Here is a 13,016-nt window from a genome sequence, read left to right as displayed (position 1 = left end):
GCACAGTGAATAGACTGACGAAGGGTGCAACGTATATGACGTTTTGATAAGTAAGAAATAACATTTGATGATTCTAAATGAGATTTCAAAGACATGTGACGTAGGAGACAGAAGTAGTTATGGAAGGCAAGGCATACGTTATGTATCGGAAAGGATTTACGAGTAACGATGTATGATGATTTAATGATGCTTTGGATAAGAGTTATAACATCCCTTATATTGTTAATTAAGTGATAAAAAAGTGCTAAGGAGGTTCTATAAGGATTGTAGATCAAACGAGTCGACGAGGACGAACTTCGGAAAACTGGGCATTATACGGCCAAACATACTGGCCGTATAAAACATACGGGCCGTATGTTCAATCGTATAATCAGCCCAGATTAGCATCCCTCTCTGGACCAAATCTACGGCCAGACATACGGTCAGTATAATTTATACGGACCATATGTTGGTCCGTAGAAACTAGTCGGGTCAGATTTTGTGTATTAATAAAGGATCCATGTTCATTTCATTTCATTTCCCCTTCACTCCCCTTATCTCTAAAACATCTCTCTACACTTCTCCCACAATAATTCAAGGGATATTAGTGATCAACTACATCAAACCAAGGAAATTAAGTGTAAGAAACCCATTAAAGTTCATCCAAGGCAAGAAACCCCATTGGATTGAAGCTAGGGTTTTTTCTTCAAGTGAAAGATTATCATCCAAAACTTTCTCCTACACTATCTAAGGTAAGCTTTATGGTATTTCCATATTTTTTAAGGTATTTGAAGTTGAAACACTTGGATTGCAGAAGAATATAGAAAAATGGGTCATGAATGTGAGAATAGTGTCATTTTGAGTGATAGCTTGAATTGAGTCATGATTCTTGATGTGTTGTGATATGGTTATGTTATAAATAATATTAAGGACATGGGGTAAGCATTATATGTGAGAAAACGTACTAATATACTATGACCATGATTATGGATGAATTGAAGTGGGATTGTGAAATGACGGAAATGTAGATGAATGACGATTGTTGGTTATGATATTGTGAACGTTATTATAAATGTTTGGGAGTTGATATACCACATGGGCAAGGTTGTATAAACAAAGGAAATGCTTCCCAATTGTCTCTAGCTTTAGTAAGCACGTTCATATAATCGATTAGCTAATGTCAATGTGAATTCTCTTGAAGGTAGAAACGTGAGCATTGAAGGAGAACAATCAGGCGATGGAAATTGTTAAACGAAAGAGGTAGGTAAGGCTAGTCCTTTATTTCTAAGGCATGACTCTTATGGTATGAATCCTCCCATCTTTCCATGATTTTCCTACATATCGGGAACTATGAATCTACGAGTATAAAGAGCTTCATACGAGATAAAGAAAAGAGATACGTTACGAACATGACAATGCTGATGACGAATCTAAGTCTAGAAGTCCTAAAGCTCATGATATTATATCCCTACGATGCTAAAGATCCTTATATGATTCCTATGATATTATTTCCCTACCTCTCTATGACTTTCTTACATTCCAGGAACTATGAGTCAACATTGATAAAGAGCTTCTTATGAGATAAAGCTGAGAAATATATCATGAATACGATAATAATGATGATAAGTTTAAGCCTAGAGATTCTAAAGTAAGATATGATGTCCATGACGTTAACGATCCTATTTACGATCCCTTGATGTTGTCCATGGTGTACACTCACCTTAAAATGTTAGTTCCTTCAAGGTGAGATATGATGAATGTGACTACTCCATAATGTAATCGGGGGTTCTCGACCTTATATCACCCCGACATTGTTATAGATTGTCTATAAGCCCTAATGCATGCCCTATGACCAATGTTCCAAAAAATTACGAGTCTACATTCATAGGGGGTTCCATATGAGATTAAGGTAAGAGATATGCCATGGATACGATGATGGTAATGATGAGTCTAAGTTGAGAGATTATAAAATTTATCATGCGATATTTTTACGAAGTTCATGCTACGAATATGATATGATTTTCATAAATTCTCTTTAAATTCAAATGGATGCCTTATGGAAAGTTATGATAAGCTTATGAGGTGTATGTGATGGCAATGATGATGATGAGATATACCGAGCATTGTGATGGCCGGGTACGGAAGACATGTATGTGATATTGTCGGGCCTCTACGTGGCCGAATAGGGATATTGTCGAGCCACTACGTGGCCGAATACGGATAATGCTTTATGTGTATGAGCTGATACGGTACTACGATATATATATATATATATATATATATGATACGATGATGTATGCGCTATGACGATACATGTACTATGATTATATATGATATAGGCATGAAAGGTATCGACCCTTAAATGTTACGCAAGTTATATCTTCATCTTATGTATTATGATTTCTCTATTATGTTCATTTCATTCATGCTTTACATACTCAATACAATATTCGTACTGACGTCCATTTTCTTTGGACGTTGTGTTCATGCCCACAGGTAGATAGGGAGGCGATCCAGATTTATAGAAGCCGATAAGTAGACTTTTGAGAGCACTTCATTATTCCGGAGGTGCCATTGATTTACTATTGTGTGTATATATATGTTTTGGGCACGACGGGGTTCTGTCCCGTCCATATGTCCAGTACTCTAGTAGAGGCTCGTAGATTCGTATGTGTGGGTAGCATGGTCTCACGATGTCATTATTGTACGTATATTATTTGATAGCCGAAGGGCTTATGTATATATAAAGGTAATTATGTTCCAAATGAAAAATGATTTTCCTATGATTTGAGTATGAATTTGATGAATGTACGCTTAACGAGTATGATGAGTAATAGAATGAGCGGTACTCGGTGGTTAGCCCCGGGTACCCGTCATGGCCCCTAGTCGGGTCGTGACAGTTCCGGTAGTAAATGAGTTTCTGGATGTATTTCCAGATGAACTTCCAGGTCTTCCGCCGGAGCAGGAGATTGATTTTACTATTGACGTGTTGCCGGACACCGAACTTGTATTTATTCCTCCTTACAGAATGGTTCCTACAGAATTAAAAGAGTTAAAGGCACAACTGAAGGATTTGCTTGAGAAAGGATTTATTAGACCCAGTTCATCGCCATGGGAGCACCTGCCTTGTTTGTAAGAAAGAAAGATGGTTCTTTACGAATGTGCATTGACTTTAGGCAGTTCAATAAGGTGACGATAAAAAATAAGTATCCGCTCCCGTGGATCGATGATTTGTTTGATCAGCTACAAGGTTCTAAGTGGTTTTCAAAAATTGATCTGAGATCGGGATATCACCAAGTGAGAGTCAAGGAAGAGGACATTCCAAAAATGGCTTTCCAAACCATATACGGTCATTATGAATTTCGGGCAATGTCATTTGGGTTGATTAATGCTCCAGCATTGTTTATGAATTTGATGAATAATATATTCAGGCCTTTTCTAGATCTATTTGTGATCGTGTTTATCGATGATATTCTAGTATATTCTCAGTCAGAAGCAGAGCATGCAGATCATCTACGTATTGTCCTTGGAATCCTTTGGACCTGAGAATTCTACGCAAAATTTTCAAAATGTGAGTTCTGGTTGAATTCTGTAACCTTTCTGGGCCATATTATCTCCGCTGATGGCACGGGTTGATACTCTGAAGATTGAAGCTGTGAAGACCTGGCCAAGGCCTACAACACCTACAGAAGTCCGTAGCTTTCTGAGATTAGCAGGTTATTATAGAAGATTTGTAGAAGGATTTTCTTCTATTTCTGCACCATTCACGAATCTAACTCAGAAATCAGTAAAATTTCAGTAGACCGATGCTTGTGACCGTAGCTTCCAAGAATTCAAAGATAGATTGACTTCAGCCCTAGTCTTAACACTTCCAGAAGGATCAGAAGGCTATGTTGTTTACTGTGATGCCTCCGGTGCTGGGTTAGGCTGTGTATTGATGAAGCATAGTAAGGTCATTGCCTATGCTTCCAGGCAGTTGCGGAAATATAAGAAGAATTACCTGACCCATGACCTTGAATTAGCTGCGGTTATTCACGCCCTGAAGATGTGGAGACACTATTTATATGGTGTGTACGTTGTCATAAGAGTCTCCAATATATTTTCAAGCAGAAGGAGTTGAATCTTCGGCAGAGGCGATTGTTGGAGTTATTGAAAGACTATGATGTGAGTATACTATATCATTCAGGAAAAGCGAATGTGGTGGCCGATACTTAGCCGCAAATCCATGGGCAGTCTATGTGATGATCAACCGGAAAAAAAGGAATTAGTCCGTGAGCTCCCTCAGTTAGCTATCCTAGGAGTTCGTTTAATCGACTCGGGCAGTGTAACGGTTGCTGTTCATAATCCATCTATTTCATCCTTGGACATGGAAGTGAAAAGGCACCAATGTGAAGATCCGCAGTTGAGTCACTATAGAGATACACTCCCTCAGAAAGAGGAGTCACCATTTGAGATTTCTGCGGATGGGGTTCTCAGGTATTGAGGCAGGCTATGTGTTCCAGATATTGCAGGACTACGTCGTCAGATTCTGGAAGAAGCTCATTACTCCCGGTATTCTATCCACCTAGCAGTGACAAAGATGTTTCACCATCTCAAGTTAATGTATTGGCGGGATGAATGAAGAAAGATATAGTAGAGTTTATAGCTCAATGCCCAAATTATCAATAAGTGAAAATTGAACATCAGAAGCCAGAAGGATTATTACTGTCACACCCTAATCTTACCAGGGTGTGATGGGAACCCGACCCCATATTCAGAGCTGAGCGAACCCGCTGACTCTTATTAAACACACATACTCGCTTGGACTTCTAACTTAAATTAAATGAAATACATAATAAGAGCTTCCAGAAATATTCTTTTCGTTGTTCTCAAATCAAACAAAATATGTAATCATATGGAATTTATCACATAACACAGAATGACACATCGGCTGATGGATCCGCTTACAAAACTGACATTCTATACCCACGACTCTGTCTGCAAAGTCTCTAACATCAATCAAGAAATCATAACATACAAACTCCGACTCGGCAATTCTCCGGAAGGAAGTGGAGCTCGCCAATCCCGCTGGAACATCTTCTAGTAATATCTTCCACTCATCTGGGTGTACCTGCGTGGCATGAAACGCAGCCCCCGAAGAAAAGGGGTCAGTACGGAAAATCTACTGAGCAATTAAGGCAAGAATCACAGTAAAAGAATCATAACTGATATAAGGGGTGCAGAAACATATACAATGTCCAGAATACCAAAACTCTTGCCTTTAAAGCATTGATCATGCATATCATTATCACATAGCGTATCCGGCCCGTTATGGGACTCGGTGGATAAAATCATGTCATCATACTTTCATATCATCATGCATGCATATACATATACATATATATACCGTACCCGGCCCTCTAGTGAGGGACTCGGTGAATGAAGTCATGTCGTACCCGGCCCATTAAGGGACTCGGTGGATAGAATCATGCATGTGAACATCATATATCATATACATACCGTACCCGACCCTCTAGTGAGGGACTCGGTGAATCAAATCATCATATGCCCTCCTGGCCACCATAACATATCATCATCTCATAATGTCATCATATACATATACCGTACCCGACCCGATAGTGAGGGACTCGGTGAATGAAGTCATGCCGTACCCGTCCCATTAAGGGACTCGGTGGATAGAATCATGCATGTGAACATCATATATCATATACATACCGTACCCGGCCCTCTAGTGAGGGACTTGGTGAATCAAATCATCATATGCCCTCCTGGCCACCATAACATATCATCATCTCATCAAGTCATCATATACATATACCGTACCCGGCCCTCTAGTGAGGGACTCGGTGAACGATGCAGTGGAGTGCGCACGATAACATACCCGGCCCGGGTGTCACGACCCAACCCCGTAGCCCGTGACTAGTGCCGATCTGGGCACTGAAACGCATTCTAGTATATGGCAGAAGCCAACAAGGCTTTATTCTAAATTTAGATAATTTCCAGAAAAATTTCGGCAGAGTTTCCTTTGTTTTACGGACTATCCCAAATACCCTGCACGCAGAAAATACCAACAAAGGCCTCACAGGGCCAACAAAGCAACATCTAAATATATGCGGACCGGCCGCCGCGACGAAGGGGATCGCCCAAACACAACACATACACATATCTGTACAGAAAGATCCCAACCCACAAACATGTCTACAGACCTCTAAATGGACCAACAGAATCATATGGCGGGACAGGGCCCCGCCGTACCCATGAACGAGAATATACACATATAGAAGTGACAGACTGTACCAAAAGATGGCTCTGAATAAAAGAGCGCTCCAAATGGCGGAAAAGATATCCTAGACAGACGGATCGGCAAACCTGTCGTCAGTACCTGCGCGGCATGAAAACGCAGCCCCCGAGGAAAGGGGGTCAGTACGAAATATGTACTGAATATGTAAAGCCTGAGTTGCAGAAACAAAATCATAACTGGTATAGAATGTACAGAAAGTAAACAGAAAATACAAGGTATCAAATATATATTTTCAAAACATGCGGAGTGTGTACAGAAACATATGTCATATCAAATCCGGCCCCTGCCAAGGGACTCGGCAGACAGAACGTGGTCACCCTCCCGACGCTGGTGCCACAACACAGAAGAATCAGAATAGGTGCATAACCCCATAACACAATATGTCATATCAGATGGCCATAGTAAATCATATCAGAACAAACGTACATGGCACAACATACTCCACAAACCCATGTACGCGTATACCTGCCCCCTCACATCGAGGCACGGCGAACAATGCAGGGGATTACGCTTGACAACATATCCTGGCCCGGGCTCAGTGTGGGAATCATTGGGGCATCCACGAATAGAGTAGTCAGAAACTAAATGCAGTTAAAATATCATAAATATTTTCAGAGACTCGATGAGGCATATTAATGACAAACACATCCAATGAAGTCGGACGGGATCATAATAAAAGCATTTCGGACATCATAATAAATTACAGAAGCATAACCTTCCTGAAGTCGTTCCGAGTGTCAAAATAATTTATCAGACTTAATAGAATATTTAAAACCATATTCGTTAGGTAATAAAAAGGGTAGTCGAAACGTTTCTTTCAAAAATCGTTCGAAAAGGAGACTTTAGTACATTAAGGGCAAAACCGGGAATAGCGGGCCCACCTCGGAACAAGCAAGGCGGTGGGCTCAAATTACGCCCTTTAAGCTTATGGGGTCACCTATAAAGGTTCTACGGACATTCTATAGCTTTTCAAGGAGTTTAGGGAAAGTTTGCATAATTTCAGGAAAGCATATCAAAATGGTTCAATTCTACTGAAGGAAAAACTGAGATTTTCTCTTGCGGATTCCGATGGCCAAGAAGGTCTTTTGAGGCCCGAATCCGATCCTAAAACACTTAGACATGCCAAAAGAAGGATCGGGGTAGCTTTACATACCTTTTGAGCTTTTTTAAGCCTATCCAAGCTCACTCTCCGTTTCGTCGAAAATCTGCAAATGGTCACATTTACCAATTGTAGGTTATAGATGCTACAAGTTCAATTCAACTCTTATTTGTCTACCGAAATTTCGGCAGCACTTCCCCTATACATATAGTACCCCCGAGAATTCAACTCGGCCAAATCAATCAACAACAACCCAAACAACAACATCAACATCAACAAAGAACATTAAAAACACAATTATCCTTCAACTAGTCATTTTTCTCACAAGTTGACATAACCTTCATTCTAACCCAAACTTTCAAACTAACATCATTGATTTCACATCCATTATCACTCGAGATCATCACAATATAGATTTAGAGACATTTCATATCATTTTCCTTAAGTTATACACTCGATATACATAATATACAACTTTCCGCCATAGTCATAATTTATCCAAAACTCCTAATCTTTGGCATACGTATTCATAACATGTTTCCTTCTTCCAAGTTCATCAATACTTGTCATAATTAGCAACCTAATAACTTCATTTTCATAATGTCATAAAATCGTACTAAAACGACATAAGCTTCCATATTTCATTTCGATACAAACTTTTATCATTCTAACTTCATTTACATTACAAGAATCTCAATAACACAACTAACATACTAAACAAACTTAATCCATTCCATTCCAACTTCAACATAGTACACGGCCATATGCCCTTCTATCAACATCAACTAAATTCATGCAACTTTCAATTCCTATATGCATTTCACACAACCACAACTAAGATATAACATGAATTCTATACATTGTGGCTATACAACATATACATACTCACGGCCATATAGCTATAACACACACCCACTTTGCAAACTTCCATTTCTTCACACAATCAACTCATTTCTACATACTACAACACAAACAAGACTTCATAACACAATAATAAGGGATAAATTCTTACCTTTTTACTCAATCTTCTTCACTTGAATATAAGGTCAACTTGAAGGAACAAGACCTCTTTCTTCCAAACCAACTACACCAAGTTGAGAAGGGACCTAGAATTAGTAGGATTCCAACAAGAAAATAATTTTGGAGGCAAGATTTGGAGGGGGTAATTTTTCTATGCCAAACCCGAAATGGTCTCTAGTGTTGCTCTTGTTCTTGTTTTTCTTTCCTTGTCTTACTTTTCTCTTGAACCTTCTTAAGAGTTAAAGACTAATATTCACTAATTAGCACATGGGAAATATCTTAAAGGAATGGGTTTGGGCCATATCAAGAAATGGGCCTCATTGTGCTTCTTATTTTTGCAAGCCCAAATGGCTACAAATTTTATTTTTGCAATTCCCGAAACCAATTTCCGAAATTCCACGGTTTGCCCTTAGCCTTATCCCACACTTCCACGATAATATTCTTTCATACATAACTCTTATGTTCAACAAACTATCAAATTTAACCTTATATCTCAAGAATCCAATATTTATCGAATTTTTCCAAACGTGTGAAAACACGGGATATAACATCCTCCCCCCCTTTAGAACATTCGTCCTCGAATGTAAAATTAATCTTATAGGGTTGGAAAATAACTTGGGGGAGTTTCTAATTATAGACAACACATATGACATACGATTGGTATTAAAATGAAATTAAGTAGGGATTCAAGGTTACCTGTGGGCATAGGGAACAGATGAGGGTATTTCTTCTTCATTTCCTCTTCGGCCTCCCATGTCATTTCCTCCCTATTCTCGTTCCGCCACAGTACCTTAACAGAGGATACATCCTTATTACGGAGCCTCCGTACCTGACGATCCAAAATAGATACAGGCTGCTCCTCGTACGATAGTTGCTCCGTCACTTGAATATCATCTGCAGGGAATATTCTGGAAGGGTCACCGATGCACTTACGAAGCATAGAGACGTGAAATACCGGATGTACCGCTTCCAAGTCAGATGGCAAATCTAACTCATAGGCGACATTTCCAATTTTCCGCACGATCAGATAAGGCCCAATATAACGCGGACTAAGCTTACCCTTTCTGCCGAACCGCATTACGCCTTTCATAGGCGATACCTTCAGAAATACCCAATCACCAACCTGGAATTCCAAAGGACGACGCCGTTTGTCAGCGTATGATTTTTGTCGACTCTGGGCTGCCAATAGTCGTTCCCGAATAAGTTTCACCTTATCAACGGCCTGCTGGATCATATCTGGGCCGATTAATTCTGTCTCGCCAATATCAAACCAGCCGATAGGTGACCTGCATTTCCTACCATATAAAGCCTCGTACGGAGCCATCTGGATGCTGGAATGGTAGCTGTTATTATAAGAAAATTCAATCAATGGCAAGTGATCCTCCCAGCTACCTCTGAAATCAATAACGCAGGCCCGCAACATATCTTCAAGCGTCTGGATAGTGCGCTCGGCCTGTCCGTCACTCTGAGGATGGAAAGCTGTGCTCAGGCTCAGCTGAGTCCCTAATCCTTCCTGAAAAGATCTCCAGAAGTTCGCTGTGAACTGAGCACCTCTGTCAGTGATAATAGATATAGGAACTCCATGAAGCTTCACTATTTCTTTAATATAAAGCCTGGCATAATCCTCGGCGGAATAAGTAGTTCTGACGGGGAGAAAATGGGCTGATTTTGTCAGCCTATCAACAATAACCCAGATGGAATCATACTTCCGTGGAGTGCGAGGCAACCCTGTAATGAAGTCCATATTAATGATCTCCCACTTCCACGTCGGAATTTCCATTTCCTGCAACAGTCCACCCGGTTTCTGATGTTCAATTTTGACCTGTTGACAATTGGGACACTGGGCGACGAACTCTGCGATATCCCGTTTCATGCCATCCCACCAGTATAAGCATCGGAGATCATGGTACATCTTTGTAGACCCAGGATGGACCGAATAGCGAGCATAATGTGCCTCGCTCATAACCTGCTGCCGAAGACCTGCAATATCAGGTACACACAACCTGCCCCTGAATAATAAAGTCCCGTCCGGAGTGAACTCGAACGGAGTCTTCCCCTTATCATAGGTCGTGTCTCTGTATCGTGCCAAAACAGGATCTTCATATTGATGCCGCTTGATATCTTCCTTAATAGATGACTCAGAAACCCCTCGGACAGAAATCCGTGTACCTCCAGAATCGGCCAGACGAACCCCAAGATTAGCCAACTGATGAATGTCACGTACTATCTCTCTCCTGTCTGGCTGTAAATCTACCAGGCTGCCCATAGATTTCCGGCTAAGCGCATCTGCAACAACATTAGCCTTGCCCGGATGATACAGAATATCCACATCATAGTCTTTCAGGAGCTCCAGCCACCTCCGCTGCCGCAAATTAAGCTCTTTCTGTCTGAAAATATACTGGAGACTCTTATGATCTGTATAGATATCAACATGAACGCCATATAAATAATGTCTCCATATCTTCAGGGCATGGATCACCGCTGCAAGCTCCAGATCGTGAGTAGGATAATTCTTTTCATGCTTTTTCAATTGCCGAGAAGCATAAGCTATAACTCTGCCGTGCTGCATCAATACACAGCCCAATCCCACACCAGAAGCGTCACAATAAATAACATATCCATCGGGTCCCTCTGGAAGAGTCAGAACTGGGGCTGTAGTCAGCTTCTCTTTCAGCAACTGGAAGCTTCGTTCACAAGCATCAGTCCACTGGAACTTGGCTCCCTTCTGAGTTAGCCTTGTCAAAGGCGCTGAAATCGAAGCAAACTTTTCCACAAATCTTCTGTAATAGCCAGCTAACCCCAGGAAACTACGTACCTCTGTGGGCGTCGTGGGTCTGGGCCAATTTTTCACGGCCTCAATCTTCTGTGTATCCACCCGGACACCATCAGCTGCAATAATATGCCCCAGAAATGCCACTGAAGCCAGCCAGAATTCACATTTAGAAAATTTTGCATATAATTCCTGATGCCGAAGTACCCCCAATACCGCTCTCAGATGATCTGCGTGCTCTGCCTCAGACCGAGAATAAACCAGGATATCATCGATAAATACAATTACGAACATGTCTAAGAATGGCCTGAATACCCGGTTCATTAAATCCATGAATACCGCAGGAGCATTAGTCAGCCCAAAAGACATAACTCTGAATTCATAATGCCCATATCTGGTCCGGAATGCTGTCTTAGGAATATCGGCCTCCCGTACCCGTACCTGATGATAGCCAGACCGAAGATCTATCTTCGAAAAATACTTGGCGCCCTGCAACTGATCAAACAAATCTTCAATTCTGGGGAGGGGGTATTTATTCTTTATGGTTACCTTATTCAGCTGTCGATAATCAATACACATACGCAACGACCCGTCTTTCTTACGCACAAATAATACCGGGGCTCCCCAAGGCGAAGTACTGGGTCTAATAAAGCCTTTTTCTAACAGATCCTTCAACTGCTCTTTCAGTTCTTTCAATTCTGCCGGTGCCATTCTGTACGGGGGAATAGATATCGGCTGAGTATCTGGAAGCAAATCAATAGTAAAATCTATCTCCCGCTCTGGAGGAAGGCCTGGAAGCTCTTCTGGGAACACATCTGGAAATTCATTAACCACGGGAACTGACTGAAGAGTCGGCGTTTCTGCTGTCAAGTCTTGTACCCTAACCAGATGATAAAAATAACCCTTTCTGATCATTTTCTTTGCCTTAAGGTATGAAATAAACTTACCTTTCGGCGATGCTGTATTACCGGCCCATTCTATAACTGGCTCCCCAGGAAACTGGAAACGAACTACCTTATTTTGGCAGTCAACATTAGCATAACAGGAGGCTAGCCAGTCCATTCCCATAATAACATCGAACTCGACCATACCTAACTCCACCAGATCTGCCTTAGTGTCACGGCCACATACAATTACGGAACAGTTTTTATATACCTGTTTTGCTACAATAAAGTCCCCAATCGGTGTGGCTACCTCAAACGGCTCTATAGGTTCAGATATTATACCAATTTTACAAGCAACCAGAGGCGAAATATATGACAAAGTCGAACCTGGATCAATCAATGCATACACAGACCGAGAGAAAACCAATAATGTACCTGTAACGACATTAGGCGATGCCTCCTGATCCTGGCGGCTGGACAGAGCATAGATACGGTTCGAAGGACCGCTAGTACTAGAAGCTCCACCACGGCCTCTGCCGCGACCCGCTGGTGCTGAAGTACCTGGCCCCGTAGGGCGCATAGCCACTGATGAAGATGAAGACCTGGCGGCTGATCCGGTAGGCTGCGCTGCACCACCCGAACTACCCTTATACGGGCAATCTCTCACAGAATGGCCCTGACGGCCACAAGAAAAACATGCACCGGTGGCTCTGTAGCACTCCCCAGGATGGTATCTGCCACAATAAGAACACTGAGGCCTAGGTGGCCTCGTCTGACCAGAACCCCTGTCTGTCCGCGAACCTGAAGCCCTGGAGCTCTGACCTGCTCCTGAATAACCTGGGCTATCAAATCTGCGACCTGTAGGCTGTGGAGGTGCGCTCTGAGCCGGCTGGGATAGATGTCTGCTAGGCTGCTGCGGCTGCTGAGGCTGCCTGCCCCGAGAATCTCCAGAATACCCAGATG

Source organism: Lycium barbarum, chromosome 10 (genome assembly GCF_019175385.1).
Source record: "Lycium barbarum isolate Lr01 chromosome 10, ASM1917538v2, whole genome shotgun sequence".
Lineage (NCBI taxonomy): Eukaryota > Viridiplantae > Streptophyta > Magnoliopsida > Solanales > Solanaceae > Lycium > Lycium barbarum.
This window is presented reverse-complemented; position numbering follows the sequence as displayed.